General features: G+C 42.7%; 2 long non-coding RNA genes across 4 annotated transcripts; one reads left to right on the top strand and one right to left on the bottom strand.

The window, feature by feature from the left end:
* Positions 1-226: 226 nt before the first annotated feature.
* Positions 227-2,243, top strand: LOC135410626 (uncharacterized). Its single transcript, XR_010428796.1, has 3 exons — positions 227-266; positions 1,423-1,512; positions 1,690-2,243. It is a non-coding gene; the product is annotated as an uncharacterized LOC135410626 (long non-coding RNA).
* Positions 2,244-5,990: 3,747 nt separating this feature from the next.
* Positions 5,991-8,110, bottom strand: LOC135410627 (uncharacterized). Of its 3 annotated transcripts, none has more exons than XR_010428798.1 (2): positions 7,937-8,110; positions 5,991-6,072 (listed from the first exon to the last, which is right to left on the bottom strand). It is a non-coding gene; the product is annotated as an uncharacterized LOC135410627 (long non-coding RNA). The 3 variants fall into 3 exon arrangements; XR_010428799.1 differs by lacking the exon at positions 7,937-8,110 and adding an exon at positions 7,167-7,260; XR_010428797.1 differs by lacking the exon at positions 7,937-8,110 and adding an exon at positions 7,093-7,260.
* Between the last annotated feature and the right edge of the window lie 10,323 nt (positions 8,111-18,433).

The raw sequence follows: 18,433 nt of genomic DNA on the forward strand, positions 1-18,433 counted from the left end.
TGGATCCTGAGGATTTACTGTGCTTACAGACATCTTTATGGATGTCCCCTTCATTTCTGTTTCCTACCTCAGTATATTATCCTTGTTGTCACACAAAATGAGACAAGCTATTAGTACCACAACTGAACTGTAAACTGTATCTTGTTTATATACGTATATGTACAACTAGCAGCACCACAGCCCTCAATTTTTAATTTATTTTATTTTTCTGATTTTTCTCTTCTCCAGTCCTTAAAGAAAGGGTTTCTTCTTCAGGAATTTAAGAGGTGAGTCTCAAAATTCAATCACGTTGATTAATTTTAGCATGCCATGTTTGCACATTATTTCATCTTCCTTTGTTTTTTAAGACAGAAGATGAGGAATTGATTTAATAACAGAGATGTCCTTGGCTCTGGGATAGCCCTTACCACAACAAGGTATTCTCTACTGGAAGGGAATGAATTACCTTCCTTGTTGTAGGTGCTCTGGGGCAGGGAGAGAGCTGGAACAATTGTGTGGGCTAAAAGTCACAAGGCAATAATGATAAAAAAAAAGAGGGCATGAGGTTTTGTTTATTTTTCATGTCATTAGTTGTGAAGATGAATGGTTAGCAGTACTTGAGGCTCAGGCACACTCAGTTTGCAGGCACATGGCAGTAGGAGACTGCTCAGGAAGGTAGTCCTGCTGGGAGGTGGGACGGTGACTCCACGACCTTACACCCAGCCTCATGGATCCTGCAGGTGTTCACAGCCTGGCAGACTGGCCCTGCTCTCTCCACAGCAGAAGCTTTCAAGCATCACGAAGCATGTGATGCCACATGGGAGGGACAGCAAAATCATAAGCTTACCAACTTGATTGTGTAGGTGAACCCTGGTCTTACCTGTCCCGTTCCACAAGATACTGCATCAGTCATATAAAGAGCTCTACTGTTACTGCAGTTACAACAGCAGCCTTAAAATAAGACTAAATAAAGTCATGTCCCTGTGATCTGGTTTAAATTTGGATTATTACTTCCTGCTGAAGTGTTTAATGCAAGGGTGGTGGCATTCCCTGTGGTATCCTGACACAGAGTGACTCCAATGAGATTGTTGCCCAGCTCAGTCGTTTTATAATGTTTCTGATTCTTTTAGAACAATTGAAAACATTAAATACTGAAGACACAGTCCATCCATAATCCTGTCCAGTCATCATCCAGTCCAGCCATAGTGGAAGTCAGCCAGCTCATAAAATTGTGGTTCAGAGGTCAGAAAGACTCACCAGAAATAAATGAGGGATATGAGAAGAGCAAGGTAGAAGAGGAGAAGGAAAGTGCAAGAATGCACTTGCAAAGTGCAAGAATGTTTTCTATCAGGCCTTCAAGTGGGGCAAGCATGCTGTGGTACCAGCGGGAGGGCCTCTGCAGAGCAATGAGTCCAAGCTCTGCTCTGTCACTGTCACCCTCAGCAGGTCACCCAGAACTGTGTCCAGTTGGGTTCTGAGGCTCTCCGAGGATGGAGACTCCACAATTTGCTCCAGTGTTCAACCACCCTTACAGTAAGAAGAATCTTTTCCTTTGTTTAAACATAATTTCCTGTGTTTCACTTTGTGCCCAGTGACTGTGATCCTGTCACTGGGCACCATGGAAAAGAGCCTGGCTCCATTCTCATTACTCCCTCCTCATCAAGTAGTTAACCACCTTGGTAAGATCCTTCTGAGCCCTCTCTTTTCCAGGCTGAACAGTCCCACCTCTCCACCTCTCCTTGTGTGATGGATGCTCCAGTCCCTTCGTCACTCTTGTGGCCCTCACTGGAGTTGCTGCAGTATGTCCACATCCTCCTTGTACTGGGGAGATTCTCAGCTTCCAAGTTCTGTAACAGCAACATGGCTTTTGCCTACAATTCCTCTATGTGCTGTCAAATAATAAAATAGCTGTTGCTCAGCAGAGTAATTTTTGAAAGAAATTATTTCACAGGCAAGGCCGTTTTAGTCTTAAATTTAAGTTTTGCATGGGAATGGAAAGGTGTCTGTGTAATGGCCACACTAGGATATGCAGGCTCATGTAGATACTTCATGGTTTTGTTGAATGCACATCTGTACACAAATAGCCAAAGAACTAATAATGTGTGCAAGGGAATGGAGGCCATTTGGAAACCTGTGTAATTTTGACGGAGTATGGAACAGAGGATATTTTTTTGCTGTCCATGTGCTTCATCATACTAGCTCATTTTAGTTATTCTTGAATAGACTTTGATCTTCACAAATGTACTTAATATTCAAATTATTTTGCCAGTGAATGTATGAGTTATTAGTTATTAAATAAATACATTTCCTCTTAGAATTTGCTTATGTTCCCCAAGATAATCCATTGCTCATGCTGCAGGAAAAGTCACCTGGCTCATACAATGTCACTTTTGCTTTCAGAATATCTAACTGCTAATTCATTCATGCATTTCAGTTTGGCCAAGCAGATATTTCCCGAAAGCCATATGATCAAGGTCTGTCTCCAGAAGTATATTTTTGATGCTTTTCCGATGGATGCATTAGCAAAAAGGTAGTAGAAACAGTAGTTGAAACTGAGCAAAATGTTTAGTGTGTCATCTAAGCATCAAAAGGTGGAAATGGGATATGATCTATTATATACCTGTCAAAGCTGTAAGAGCTCTCTTTTATTGCAAACAAAAAGCATTAGTGACTGTGTGGTGACTCTGAGCTCAGACCTACCAGAGCAGTCCCAGAGCTCTGGCACAGCTGCGTTGCCTGTTGAACAGCACCACAGTTCTTTCACCTGGCTCACCAACCTGGTCAAAGTCAGTCTTTTCAGTGGCCATGTATAATAACACAGTTATAATGACATCCATATTTATTCCAACTCTTTTTTTTCAATACAGAAGGTAGATATGTCTGTCCCCAGTAAGACTATTAAAATTTAAAAACTAACCTCAAGGCATTTATGAATGTACAGGTACAAAGGAGAAAGTTTACTCCTGAAAAGAATTACTGTTACAATACAGAAGAGTGGCACTGAAATGTAGTCATCTCCAAAAGAAAAAGGATCATGATTCTCTGTGGTCAGGGTAAGCAAAAAGGAAAGGACTGGGTCCCACTTCGTTATATGACCTGGAATCAGCAATCCAATGTCTTTGTGGGAAAAGGTGTCCTGTCAAGTCTCTTCTGTGGAAATCTGTAAATGTCTCCATTTTCACCTTTGTGATAGAAAAAAAAATTGACCTGACTTCAGTTTTCCTCTTCTTTAAAATGAGGATATGGTTGCTCTATGTCAGTTAAAGATTTGATCTTTTCCAAATGTATTTGGGATATTAAAAGCCTAGTACAAAAATGTTGATTTTAGATTTGTATATTCATCTAGCACCCAGTACAGAGTGATGCAGGTGTGTTGCTGCGAGCCTGAGGTGCCACACCACACAAATAATAATCACTCACTGGAGTACTGCTAATATTGTTTGCACAATTTAAATAAACTGTACTGAATTAACAGCTCCTTGGTAGATCCACTTATTTAGAATCATAGAATCATAGAATCATAGAATCATAGAATTGATTGGGTTGGAAAAGACCTCCGAGATCATCGAGTCCAACCCTTGATCCAAATCCAGTCCATTTACTAGATCATGGCACTCAGTGCCACGTCCAATCTGCGTTTAAAAATCTCCAGGGATGGTGAATCCACCACCTCTCTGGGCAGCCCATTCCAATGCCTGATTACTCTCTCTGTAAAGAATTTTCTCCTGATATCCAACTTAAATTTCCCTTGGAGGAGCTTAAGCCCGTGCCCCCTTGTCCTATTGCTGAGTGCCTGAGCGAAGAGACCAACCCCCACCTGGCTAGAACTTCCCTTCAGGTAGTTATAGACGGTGATGAGGTCACCTCTGAGCCTCCTCTTCTCCAGGCTAAACAACCCCAGCTCCCTCAGCCTCTCCCCATAGGACTTATGCTCCAGTCCCTTCACCAGCCTTGTTGCTCTTCTCTGGACCCGCTCCAGCACCTCAATATCCTTTCTGAACTGAGGGGCCCAGAACTGAACACAATACTCAAGGTGTGGCCTCACCAACGCAGAGTACAGGGGAAGGATTACTTCCCTGCTCCTGCTGGCCACGCTATTTTTGATACAGGACAAGATCCCACTGGCCTTCTTGGCCACCTGGGCACACTGTTGGCTCATGTTGAGCTTCCTGTCAATTAGTGCCCCCAGGTCCCTTTCTGCCTGGCTGCTCTCCAGCCACTCTGTGCCCAGCCTGTAGCGCTGCAGGGGGTTGTTGTGGCCAAAGTGCAGGACCTGGCACTTGGCTTTGTTGAACTTCATCCCATTGGAATCAGCCCATCTCTCAAGTCTATCCAGATCCCTCTGCAGAGCCCTCCTGCCTTCCAGCAGGTCGACACTCCCTCCCAATTTGGTATCATCAGCAAATTTGCTGATGATGGACTCAATCCCCTCATCTAAATCATCAATAAAGATGTTAAACAGGACTGGACCCAACACAGACCCCTGGGGAACACCACTGGTGACCGGCCGCCAGCTGGATTCAGCTCCATTCACCAGCACTCTCTGGGCCTGACCCTCCATCCAGCTCCTAATCCAGAAGAGGATACACTTGTCCAAGCCATGGGCTACCAGCTTTTCCAGGAGTATATTATGGGAGACAGTGTCAAAGGCCTTGCTGAAGGTTGTTCTTTTTTCTTTTGCAATTATATCACCATGGTTTAAATAACTAAACATTTTGAAATGTAGGCCAGGTTTCAGAGGTGTTGCAAATTTAAGTGAAGTTTAATGGATACTTTGATGAACTTAAATGATAAGCAGTTACTATTGTGAATGAAACAAGAATATTTCCTCATATTTGCCTTACTATAGTATCTAAACAAAGATTCAGTAATATATGGTGGGGACCAAATTCTTCTGGAAGAAACCAATGGGGTTCCTTCCTCATTTTTCAGTCTGTCACACTTCTACTGAGCTGGATGAGGAATCTACCAATGCCCTTGTGTCATTTTGAACTTTGCAGCTCCCACTGGCACTGCTTTACATAGCACAAAGCAATTTGTTTTCATTAAAAAGAACATTAAGGTGATGTAGCTGAAATTGTTCTATGCCCTAAGTCTGTATAATTTGTTGCTCTTGAGCAATTCGACTCAGCTTCCATTAGCACAGACTGACATCAACAAACCATTTCATCTTCCAGGCCTGTCACATCAAGTATTTTTTACAACACTGTTATAACTTCATTTCAGAAAGTGACTGTGACAAAGAAGGGGCTGGATTAGATTCAGTGTCAATAGCAATCTAATTTGCTTCTCAGAAACTTCATTAGCCAAATAAATTAGAAAGTGACATGTGTACAGCATAAGCAGTTCAAAACCATTGAGAAATGAAGTCCTTTGACAAAGCAGTGCATGCCCCAGCAGAAGCATCCTTGGCCACAACAATTCCTTACAGTGGCATGACTATTGCTGGTTCCATTCTCTGTCTGCTCTTATCAGCTGCCAGGAAAAGATTTGTTTTCAGACTGATGTTTTCTAGAGTTGCTTGTGTTCCTGTCAAGGTGCCTGCTTTTCAAGTGATTGGGCATACTTGGGTTTCAAATAACAGGAGGTTAAAATCCAAGGAAAGCAGCATCATGGAATAAGAGGGGTGCAGGCTTTGGCGGGGAAAAGCCTCAGCACCCAGCAAAGTGCAAGGGCTGCTGGTGGTTTCTGAGTCTGGAGGTATTGGGAAGGGGCAAGACAAATGTGTTCAGTTTCTCTATGCTTTGCTTCATATAGTTCATTACTTCTATTGCCTTTCTGTCTGCTAAAATTCTTTGAAGGTTTTAACCCCGTTGAATGCTCGTGGTGCATTGCGTTGAATGCTCCAGAGTCACCTCTGAGGTGCAGCTCTTTTTAGGGCTGACCTGCCTTGCTTGGATCAAGCCAGCTTTGAATTTTACTTCCTTTAAATGCCTTGCTTTTTAAAAGTCTCAGTTTGCTTTGTGTTCCAGATCTTTCTATCCTCCCCAACAGTTGCTACCAACAGTGTAGTCTTACGGATTTTTATCCATAAAAATTTTGGAGAGGTATCAGGCTCCTGCTGATCTTCATAAGATCTCATAGATAACAAACCTGTTTGATGAAGAAAGTGCTTTTTTGATCTGTTTATTAGTCACTTCTTTATCCACATAATGCTTTATTAATATTGTATATTGACAATTTCTAATCAGAATGCCAATATTGTGCTCAGAAAGAACCTTGCAAAAATCTATTATGTCTTTGCAGTTATAAATCAAACACTTAATCTCTTCAAAGAATTAAATATTCTCTTTGGCAGGTCTTATCTTCCATAATTTTATTTCTACTCTTGTCCTTCAGCAGCTTTTTTGCTTTTTTTGTCTAATACCCCATCTCATTGTCCTTCAGTTGTTGAGTGATGCTAACCTGCTATTTTTGAGTTTGCTACTATAACAGCCCTCTCCTAGACTTCACAACCTGCTCAGGACAATGAGGTTTATCCAACAGTTAATACTAGCAAAGTGGACATCCTGTCTTTTTTTTTGTCACCTGTCCTGCCAGCTATGACCTTTTCTTTTAGGTATTTAGTTTTCTTATAAATCTCCTACATTTTATAGTATTAGATTTTGATGCCAGAAAAGGCATAAGATAGGACAAGATAAATATATAATTGATGTCTTCCTTACATTGTTCACTGACATTTAAAGGGCATTTCAGCTGTGCCCTTGTAGTGACGCAGTGTTGGCAGTGTTGGCACCCATGGGACATCATCCTTGGGGACCGTGCACAACCCCACACCAGCACTGGTTTTACCATCAGTGGAGTCCATCCAAATCAGTATTTCTCAAACTTGTTGAAAGTACATCCTCATTTTGGCTCCTTCATCTAGCTAGGACTCCTGTGAGCACAGCTCCCCCCCAGATTAACAGCCAAACTCAACATTTCTGCTCAGAGCTGTACTTATCTGATCAATTTAAAGTTAATAACCTTACTTAATGCATGGCTTGCATTCACGCACTGCAGATGGTCCAAAACCATGTCCAACACCTGCTCACTCATTCTCAGATGAGGCAGCAGTAATTCAGAGTAGGAAATATCTCTCATTTCTTATGAAGTGTTTGTACTGCCAACTACCTTCAACTGCAGCACATGCTCAGCACACCCATGGGGAGGATGAAGTGTTTGAACCTTCAGAACGTAAAGGCTACCTGTCTTTTCCCAGACCTTGAGAGGTCCAAGCAACTGCCTTTCCTCTGCAGAGATTTGTGTTGTGCACCCTGCAGAGGAACCCTGGCAAGTGGAAGGGTTGGCTGAGACCCATCCTAGGAACTGTGGCTCGTAGGTCACTTTTGCACCAATCTAGGCATTGTGACATAAAGGAAGACTGTAAAAAGGTCCTGCACATCAGCCCTCGGTAGAGATTTTGCTGGTTATCCCTAAGTGCACAGAGGCTGGCATGTGGCAATTGGCCAAGAGTGAGAAGGAATACACAGGACAAAGCTGCAAAGTTCTTTATGAGTTCAAGTACAAGCTCAAGCATCAAAAAAACCTGTTTCCCCCCCCAACATGTAACAAACAAATCTTGTCTTGTTATTATCTTCACAATTAATAATCGATATTCTTTTTTGTATTATTTTGTTCACTTAATCCTCCACTGCATTAAGCACACTACAAACACAACCTACTAGCAACTTTTCTATTAAGATCCCTTCCAACCAGAAAGCATTAGGACCAACTCTGTACTGCTGAGAGTGGATGGTTGGACAGTCAGCAGGTTGTCTCTGCCCATGTCCAGAAAGAGAGATAAACACTGTGCAAGCCATAGGATAGTGTGGATTAAAAGATGTCAAGACAAGCAAGAAGATCATAGTTTTTCACTGTTGCCAAAGAAATCCTCTGTTTCAAGAAGCATCTGTTCTTTCTGTGACCTGGGTTAGCACACCCTGGTGTCATTTATTCCCCTGTGAGCTTGACTTACATTTCTACTAGGTTTCACTGTTTCATCCTCACACCTCTGATGGGACTGCAGAACGATACTTAGAACTATGAGGAAGTTAAGGCACACAAAAAATACGATGACTGACAGCGAATGCTTATACACAAGCACCAAAGTGTGAAAGCTGTAGGAGAACTTCCCCACAAGGCTTTGCCAAGGAACTCCTGAGTCAAGTAGATATCTTTGTACTTCATAATATTTGATATGTTCTTTCTTCCATCAACAATTTCCATTCACTATTTGAACACATACAGTTGTGACATCCACCATTATGATGTCTCAGTGAGTTCCCGACTTTGACAACACACTATGTACACCTCTTGTTTCTGAATCTGCCACTAGAAAATTTTTGCTGAGGTCCCCTAGCTTTTTTTTAATTTATTACGAGAAGTTGAATCATTATTCCCTATTAACTTTCCCTATGTGCCTCGCAGCTTTATAAACCCTAGCATATATTCCTCATGGTCCTCTATTCCTTAGGCTGAAGATTCCTTATCTCTGTCAGGTTGTTCCCTGTATAGGAAATCACCCTTGCTTCACATCTTGGTGCTTTTTCTACTACTGTTGTGTTGCTTTGGGAAGAGATGCCAATGCCACTGTAGAGATATATGGTAAGATACAGGCATACAATCATTGCAATATTTTCTTGGTTTTTTTTCTCAAATTCTTTCCTATCACTTCCTAATACTGATATTAAAATTAGCCTTTTCAAACTAGTCCTGAGCTTTGAGTAGACAGTTCAACAAACCTCTCTAAGATCGCTTTCCCGAGAGGTAGCAACCCAGTCAGAGCCCTTCACTGTGTGTATGGAGTTAAAGTTGTCTTTCCAGTATACATTATTCCACATTTATCAATATCTCATTTCTTCTCACTTTTTATCATCCAGCCCCTTATTGCAAGATTGTACTACAACTCTGTACAGTCAGCTTTCAGTTTTATTGCTCTGAATCAGTTCATATCAGCAACAATCTCTGTTCCTCACTCCTTCATACCGTTTATGAAGATGTTGTCATATGATCCCTATGATTCGCATGAAGCAAACCCTGGAAGTCCTGTGTCCAAGAACCTCCTACCTATTCCTACCTTCTTTTTTCTGTCTTTTAGTGGTTATTTGCTCATGCAAGGCCCTTCCTTCTTGTGAGGTTTAGGAGGAGACAAGCTTGCAGACTTACCCAGAGTTAGTAAGCATAAGACAAAATGCACTTTGCTCTCCACAGGAGAACACAAATAGTCAGCTACATGGGACAATACTTGTGCCTTACACTGGCCATGATTCCTGCAGCAGAACATCACCACGGGATGAAATAGCAAAGTGTACAAAAGATTTGTTATTTAACTGTTTGAACAAAAAGGGATGACCATGAGGTGTTTGTACCTGCCTCCTTGGACTCTTCTGGCTCCATTCTTGAAAATCTGTCCTTATCTAAGAGCACCTGACAGAAGAAGATGTGAATGTACATTAAACTCTTGCAGGCTGATTCCTAAGTGTGTGTTTGACCAACAAAGGGCCAGATTCCTGGGAAATCACTGGGACACTGCTGTTCCCAGTGCTGGCGGTGCTGCACAGCACACATCTTTTGCAAGGAGAAGGGAAGATTTTCATCAGGAGAGCTTGAAGATGTTGCTGGTTTATGAGCCTGCTGTGGGGAGCTTGGAGGCACTTCCAGAAGAGCAAAGGAAAGAGACAGTGCCACCTGCACACATGCCTTGCAGACATGAGCCAGCAATGATGGGAGGCAACACCAACTCACAGTTGCAGAAGCACTTCTCACCAAGTTTTCACTGTGTTTCACTTTGGAGCCAAAACTGGGGAGGTCAAGTCCTTTAATTTTTTTCTTGATGTGTCTAATTTTCTCTACACAGTCTGATGCACACTGTAGTGCCTTTATGCCCTCTTGAGAATGTGGACAAGCTCATGCAAACACCACTTGTTAATAAACATAATACCTCACCTTCAGTGAATAATGAATAGTTCAGAGGTCTTTGAATAGGTAATTCTGTTACCTGGTGGTGGTAATGAATCATACTTGCATGTGAAATCCTATTTGCCTACACTTTAAGCTCCCGCTAGCATCACATTCTGATATAAGAAATTTGCTAATGAGCAGTAATTCAGAACTGAAGCAATCATTGCTAAGAAAAAGTGGTTGTGATATTCCTCCTGTAAAGATAATAATATTATTTTAAAGAACATCATAATGCAATGAATACCAATCATTGCATTTGGTGATAATCTGTAGAACTTTTGTTCCTATAATGAGTATTGGGTTATTGCATAGGTATCCTGAGGCTACAGTGCAACAAGTAACATAATGCTTCTGCTCTGTGAGTCTGAGCTGATGGCTTGTGCAGCTGTGTGTCTCTTTCTGCTCCAGAGCTAGTCTGTGAATGCACAGGTGGAGCCAAGCGCAGCCAAAGCTACAGGAGATGCTACAGAAATCAGAATCACCATCACTTTTCTTCTATAGACCTGCTCAAAGGAGTTTGCAATCAAAAACTCCTAACCATCATGTCTCACAAAGAAGCTCATCAGAAAAAGGATTTCAGTTTTTAATATTCTCTGTAGTGAAATGAGAGGTTGAGGTGATGAGGTTGGATGATACCCAGTCCCCATTTGGAAAATTCTTCCTGTAACCTTGGGGAATAGAAAATTCACTCATAAAAAAAAAAAAATGTAAAGCATAAATGCTGCCCAACCCGAACAGGACACAGGTGAGCTGTGCAGGCACTGTGGATCCACACCCCACTGTTCAGTGGGTCTGGTGTTTACAAATGCAAACAGTGAAGGTGTTCTCTGAGGTGAACCTGGTTTCCTGAAGCCTGGTGAGACAGCCCGGTGCATCCCTCATGGGCATAGAGCATAGCTTCATGGGCACACTGGATTTTAGAGAACATCAAACATCACTACTGGGCCACAACTCCCTACACCCGTGATATTTAACCCTCAATTTTCCTTCCCTCTTCTCCACAAGATCCCAGGTTCCCCCTCATTCCTCACATCTGCCATCTGTTATGCCTTAAGACTCCTACAATGCAACAGCTTCCACATCTCTTACTTAACCCTGAACTTGTATCCACAGAGCCATCCATGTCCCCGGCCCCCCATCACTACAATAACCACACCCTCCATCACTCTCCAGCCCAGAAAACATCCAGATTCCCACTGGTCTGCTCCTTGGGCTGGGCAAAACTAGAGGGAGGCAACCTGGCTGCTAGCCAGAAGTACATGTGTGCCACTTGGCCAGCCAAATGGTGCGTGTGTTGTCCCTGGCCAACAGCCTGACTCCGGGCCCCACAGCCTGATGGGCCACTTGGCTGCTCCTTGTGGCCTCTGGAGAGACCATGTGGCTCCCATTCCCCCTCAGCAGCTGCGGGATGAAGCAAGTCACCTCACGGACCATATGTTGCACAGATTTTGTCCTACTTTCTCTCTCTGGTGCTGCATGGTTACTGTCCAGAAGAGGACTGGGCATGGTCAGGAATTTGTTTTGGACACTGGTAATTCTTCTGTCAGGGGTAGGAAAGAAATTGATTTCTAAGAGTTCCTGGGGATATATTACCTTGAAGGGGAGATGCAAAGAAATGAAAGTAATTTCATAATATAATGTTGACGAATCCAAAAGCTTTCCAGCAGAAGATAACCCTGCTGAGACAGTATGAACTTATGCTTCTCCCCACTCCCAGCTTATTGTATGTGAGAGTTCCAAAAAATTAGGTATTTTTTTCTGATCCTGTTAATGTAGCCTACTAATTCTGCATATGATACCAAGACTAAAATAAACATGGATTTTAGTGGGGAAATGCAGCAAGGCATAGATTATCTTTCATTAACAAAGCATCTTATTTTCAGGTAAATATCTGTAGTAATGCAAGAGAAGGGAACTGATCCATGAGTAGACCTGTCTCTGCTTGCTGAAGCCTTTCATAAGACAGTAATAGCTCCTTAACGTGGAGGATTTGGAAACTGCTTTAGAAACAGTGCTTGGCTGATATTGAGCCGATATTTACATCTCTGAAACCAGAGGCCTCAGTGCAAGCTCTGACAGACAGGCAGGACCCATGGGCTCTGACTTGGGCTTCAGAAGATGTGCTCTGCTGTCAGGTGAGTGCAGTGATCTTTGACCAAGCTAAAAAGCAGGAACATAGGGAAATAAAAACGTTTCATTTCAGTGTTGAAGCAGAGTTAGTGTGAAAGCCGAACCTGCAGTTCAAACCCTCCAAAGGATAAGTTTATGTAAATATTTTTTATCAAACATGTCTTATAGCAAAAAGAATTTGGATTTGGCAGATGACTTTGCTTAAAGCAAACTAAATTTCCTGCTGTAGGATGGTTTGTGTTCTTTGGCATTCAGTACGTTATTCGAGGAGGTAGCTTTGCTTGATGACAGTGTTTCAGTATCGAGGTAGCGAGACACCAAGCATACATAATGTTTTCAAGCTGCAGAAGGAGGACTGTGCAGAAATGTGCTCTGCAGAATGAGAGGTGTTTGTTTTCCAAATAGTGGCAGACATCAGGGTCGATTGCACTGACCTTCGTGTCTTGACACACCTGGTACCCGTGAAGGTTTGTGCCAGTGACTGGGTAAACTGTTTTCTGTGCTGGGAACACCACAGACACCGTGCCAAGGAACAGCCTTGGGGAAGGAGCCATGGATAAGCCCTCCCTGGTGTGGAGTGGTTCCCTCGTGAACTGGTCCAAGTAGATTAAATTAATTCCCAATTCTCAAACCTTTCTCCTGTCTTTTCTGAGGACAAGGTGGCTACTGCCTTTCTAACCTTCATTTCACAAGCACTCAGTTAATGCAGGCTTTTAAGTGCAGCCTTAGCTTTTCATATCCTGTCTTGAAAACTACTTTGGGAATATAAAGGTCCCAGATTTTCATTTCTTTATGACAAGCTGTTTGTTATTTTAAATAGCAAGGTCTTTGTGCATGAAAAATTTGTTTGGCAATTACCAATACAAGTCAGTTCTGAGGAAGATGCATTCTGTGTAAAGCCACAGGGCAGGTGGGTGTGAATTATCCTAGAACTGCCTTGTTCTTCTGAAAGCAAATGATATTAACTGATGGTCAAGACTGTGTGAAATGCTGGTAATGAATTTATGCCAGGTGCTACTTTGTATCTTCCTCTTACTTTGGCATAGCTGGCCGCGGTTGGACATGGGCTTCTATTTTACGTGGCTCATTGGTTTGTGTAGGAAAGCAGTTTTGGTGTTCTTCCACAGTTTTTGATGAATATTTCACACAACTGTGTCTCTGGCTATTCCCTGCATTGAAGAAGTATCAGAGAAGTTTGTTCTGCTTCATAAGCTCTAATAGTTCAAAGCAGGGATCAAAATAATGGATTTGATTTTAACCAGAACAAGGTCCACAAGAAAATAGAGCCTGAAGAGATCTTGGAATGCTTTCTTGTCCACCTTCCTGCTCCAAGACAGGATTGGCTCTGCCAGACAAAATGCTGACAAATATTTCAAGACGAAAGATCATTTCGGGCCAACTGTGCCCAAAAAGTTAATCAGAACCTGGTTTGGATATGCTATGACCCATGTATATTTTGTGAGTATAGCTTAAGCATTTGTGCGTCAGCGTAGTCTAGTACAGACACGACCATGAAGTGACCTTTTAAGTCCTTCCTCTAGAAGCACCATTTTAGTCCGAGTTGTTCTCCTGCGGGTGAGAAGGGTGGGGCCATTTTGCAAGTGCTCTTTGCTGCCCAGTGCAGCCACTGCTGGTCTGGTGACTGGTGAGATACTGCTCTGCCTCCCCTTCCCTCTTCCTAAGGCACAAGGGTCACTTTACTGTTGTACTTAGAGAAGGGTGTCCTATGGTGGTTAAGATTTTCCAGATAGCGTTTTTAAACTATTTATGCAAACATTGCTTCCTGGGCCAGTGATGTTGATATGTGAACATAAATGTCCCGAGGGTGTCTCTGAATGTTGTCACTGAAATGCTGGTGCTCAGACATGGTGTGACCCTCACATCTAGGAAGTGCCAGCAGCATCTACTGTAGTGGCAGCAGAATGACCATGAGTTTATACTATTAGGCAGGGTCTGTGTCAATGGAGCCTAGAAACAGGATCTGTTTCCAGCTCTGCTGTGTCTATCTCACCTTGGCTGCCATTCACTTTCTGTCCTTGTCCCTTCCTTTGTAAGATGAGAATAATAATGAAGTCAACCATTAAAGGCTGGTGCCAGGGGTAAGCAAATGAAATATATAAAACATCAAATGTAAAGCCACAAGGAAAAACTCCCTACAAATGCTGTCGATTTATCATTGTATTGCTCAGATAACAGTATACAGGTATCACTGTGCTGATATATCTGGTATGTGGTTCTCAGAGATATTCTCATGTAAGTTAAAGTAATTGCATGTGGATTAATTTTCCATTTATCTACTTGTCTGGGTAGTGGTCCGTCAATGTTCACCTGAGTAGCACAAGACCACCCTGCAGATAACCTTCCTACAGCAGAGATCAGCTTGTTTTCAAAGTGATTACAGGCTGAAATCTGAGACAAAACATATGATTGATACTCCATGGTTTAAAGAGTCAAACTAATGCCTTATGATTCATCTATGATTTATAAGTAAGTAATGCTGGGATCACTTGATGACTCGTGTGTGATTTAATGTATCTGCAAAGTTCAGGTGTGTGTCACTCAACAAAACTTCATGCTGAACCAATGGGTTCACTGCCTCGGCCGTGCCCCCAGGCAGGTTCCCCAAGTCCCTGCTGAGGAGCAGCAGGGAGGGCAAGGGTGTTCTCTTCTGCCATGCAGCCTGTCTTCTCTGAGGTCCAGATGGGCCTGATGCAAAAGGTGACGTTCTCCAGGGTTTTATTGTTGCAATTTCTCTTCTTCAACAAATAATTGCCATGGCAACCTTGCTGCTGCTCAAGTCTTCTCACTTCCTATTTATTCTAAAACATAGCTACAAACTGTGACTGCTTCAAACACTTACATATTTAAGCCACTAAAATCTTAAGATGAGAAAGAGTGGGCAGGAAAATGTGATCAGCCCTGAGCATATGATGACCCTTCAAGGCTTCATCTCCATGCAGATTTTGGATCTGAATTTTAGCCAGGAAATTGCAGTTTTCATTGATGGTATAGTTTCTGATCAAATAGGGAAGGCTTTTATGGCCACGGTGTGCCTGGGGATGGGAGAGATGGATCTGCTAAAATGAAGCATTTATCAAAAGGCAGTTCACTGTAAGCTTTTGCAAGATACAAGATGTTCATACATCACCTGAGGGAGTGCCTAAGTGGAAGGCAGAGACAAAAAACCCCCTAAACAAATCAAAAATCCAAGACAAGGCATGACCTCATCTCCCATTCCCAGGAAGTTTTGCTACCACACACACACGCTCCCTTGGGCACCTGCAGGTTCCCCACACTGCAGAGCTCTAACTTTCACCCTCCCTTTATTTTTTTAAGACTTACAATGATTACTAAGATTCTTGCCTTTTTTATTTTTTTTCTTTTCTGCTGTTGCCTGTTGTTTTTAAGACCAATTTATGTGGGAATTTGAAGGAAAGATTCGTCACAAGGATCTTGCAAAAGGTCCTTGAAGCTTCTGAAAGGGTTCTGTTTTAGGGATGCCTGGTCCCGTCAAGCTGTGCAACATTGTGCCTGCTTGCTTCCTGAATCACTGGATTTCACGTTCTTTCATGAAAGAACACTTTTTCATTGTAGAGAGAGTAACTATGGTGTTGCTGAGAGAAAGGTTTGTGTCTCCTCTGTGCTCGAAGGGTTCCTGCCCTACTTTCTCCCGGTACGATCTAAGTAACAGCACTGAGAAGGGACATCTCAGACCAGCTTCTAAGCAGATGTTGACTGAAAACTCATCTCTTCCAGCTTGGGCTGCCTACAAATATCTAGATCTAAAATCTGTTCCTGGGCCTGCCACGCAGCATGAATTTGGTGAAAATAATTTGAATGATCTATGCATGACCTTTCAAAAGTGAGGAAATCCTCACAAAGTGAGGATAAGAGGAATTACTTGTTGGGGTTTACAAGACTCGGTATAATCATGCTTCGAGATCTGATTAATGGGACAGAGTTCAAGCATTTATTGTTTTCTTTGGCTCAGGTGTCTCCCTGTAAAAACAGTCACAGTTGTCATGCTCTAAAACTATTTGTGTGAGAGGTTTGATGCAAGCCCCTAGAAGGAAATCAGGAGCCATGGAAGGAAAATGCAGACAACCACATGGGGCGGGAAGAGGCTTTCCTGCAGAGGTGAGTCAGTTCCAGGGTAGAAGGGCGGCTGTGTCCAAAAATAACAACTCAGAAAACAGGCACACACCACTGCCCCGACGGCATCATCCACTTGAGGAAGATGATGGGTTTCATCTGCAAATTTCTTCTCCTCTTTATTCATCAAGCAGGTTTCTCATCTGCACAGAATGCCATCACATCTGTGTCTGTATTTTTGGAGTCCATGTCAACCAGACCTTTGAAAAATACCCTGGGCAGAATCTTCTGTGGGTCCAGAGACAATTCAAAGTGACCCCAAGGAAGGAATTTATATCCAAGGGTTAGTTTCTGTTTTCTTACATATTTTGAAGGCAGGTTGATTAACATGCATTAATGTTCATATCCTTGTAGCTCTCACTAATCACTCTCTTCTGTTACAGCTGATTATACAAAACTCAGGATATTCTGGACTCTGTTGCTCTTTGGATAATGCTAGCAACAAGCATCTGTTCTTTAGTGTTCCTACAGTGGCATTGCTGCTGAAAGGCTTCTTCATCCTCTGTGACTGTAAGTCGTGCTGGGCATGACAGAAATATTATCCTGAATGATGAACCCCTAGCATGTTTAAAGCAAAATCTTAACTATTTGGTGTGGTTGTTAAGTAGAGAAAAAGATCCCTTTAAAATCTTTAAAAAGAACTGGATAACAAGATCTTCATGTTAAAAAGTTGGCAGGTAAATTACCCTCTATGAAATGATGTCTAGTAATACCCACAACTGCCACTTACACAGGAGCCTGGGAGCAGAAGCAAGACAGAAATGATCCCCTCCTGCAGAAAACAAGCCCTGGCATTTTACCTACTTTTATCTGTCTCAGGAAGGGAGAGAGGAAGGAAGGAGAAGATCTTCAGACAAGAGAAAGCAGTGCCTGTCTCGCCTGCAAGACACCTACAACCCTCATGCATCTGCTGGGCTGCAGGGACCTGGCTGGCTTGCTGACCATGCCATCCTCCCTCCATCATCCTCCCAGGGAGTAACAATGGCAGAGTAGACCCTGTCAGAGGGTGCAAGGGGACATGTGAGATGCAGAGGATGGGCAGGGACCTCACTGCTACTCACCATCTGTCTTCCACCCTCTCATAGTCAAAGCCAATGCTGTCTTCAAGCTCGCAGGCATTTTTCACTGCTCTGTTTTCCCCAAGAGCCTTTCCTGACCCTGCCTGCTCTAGCAGGCCAGAATCACCATTTTGTTTTTAGTCTGAAGCCATTCCTGAGCAGAGCAGCTCATTTGCTCCTGCAGTGCAACTGCTGGCACCAGTCGTGCCATCCCCTAGTTTACTCGCCATCCTTATCCCTAGTGTTTGCTGCACTAATGGAGATCACTGCTATCCCTACTCTTCCCCCAATTCACTGGGCTAAATCAAACTTATTTGTATTGGCCAAGCTTTACCCCCAGTCATCCCCAGAGCCTACTTTAGACTGTCATAGGACCATCTGTCCTGGGCTGGCACTGACTCTTCATTACTTGTCATTAGCTCACTCCTGCATTTCATGCCAAGGTAATTCTTTAATATATTGAATAAGTTTGGCTCTAAGACAGTAAAATCAAAGAAGCACCATGGCTTGAACTGGGAAGTTTGGTAACCCAAGCATGGCTGGAGTCAGCCCTCATGCTGTGAATCCAAATAACTGCATTGATTTCAGTAGGTTTATACTAAATTAAACCTGTGGCATTTCATCAAATTTACATATTACATTTTTAAGAACAAACATGAATTGGGATCTTAATGCAAAATTATCCGGGTAGCTGTGGATATTAAAGTAACCTCCACCCATAAGCTCTCAGGACCTGGATGTTCTAGGTCAGAGTGCATAGGTAGGAGTATATCACTTCTCAGGCAGCAACCAGAGACTGCAGCAATCACAGAGAGATCTTTCTGTGGTGAAAATCAAGGTAATTTGCTGAGACTGGGGACATCATACACAGCTCTTGACATTTACTGTGAAGTTAAATCCAACTGGTCACAAACTATTAAAGTCCAATGAGGAAAAATTAGAAAGAATGTGTCTATGAGGTGATAGTAAAAGCTAGCCTAGGATATCTCCCAGGAAGCCATTCTGAAAGCCTCTATTAGGAATTTTTTCTGAGTTGTTATTCTGCTAATACTAAACTGGGAGGCGCTGTTGGTTCCCTCTAAAGCAGAGATGCCCTGCAGAGAGGCCTTGACAAATTAGAGGGCTGGACAATCACCAACCATAAGAAATTTAACAAAGGCAAGTGCTGGATT

The sequence above is a fragment of the Pseudopipra pipra genome, chromosome 3, assembly GCF_036250125.1.
Source record: "Pseudopipra pipra isolate bDixPip1 chromosome 3, bDixPip1.hap1, whole genome shotgun sequence".
NCBI classification, from domain to species: domain Eukaryota; kingdom Metazoa; phylum Chordata; class Aves; order Passeriformes; family Pipridae; genus Pseudopipra; species Pseudopipra pipra.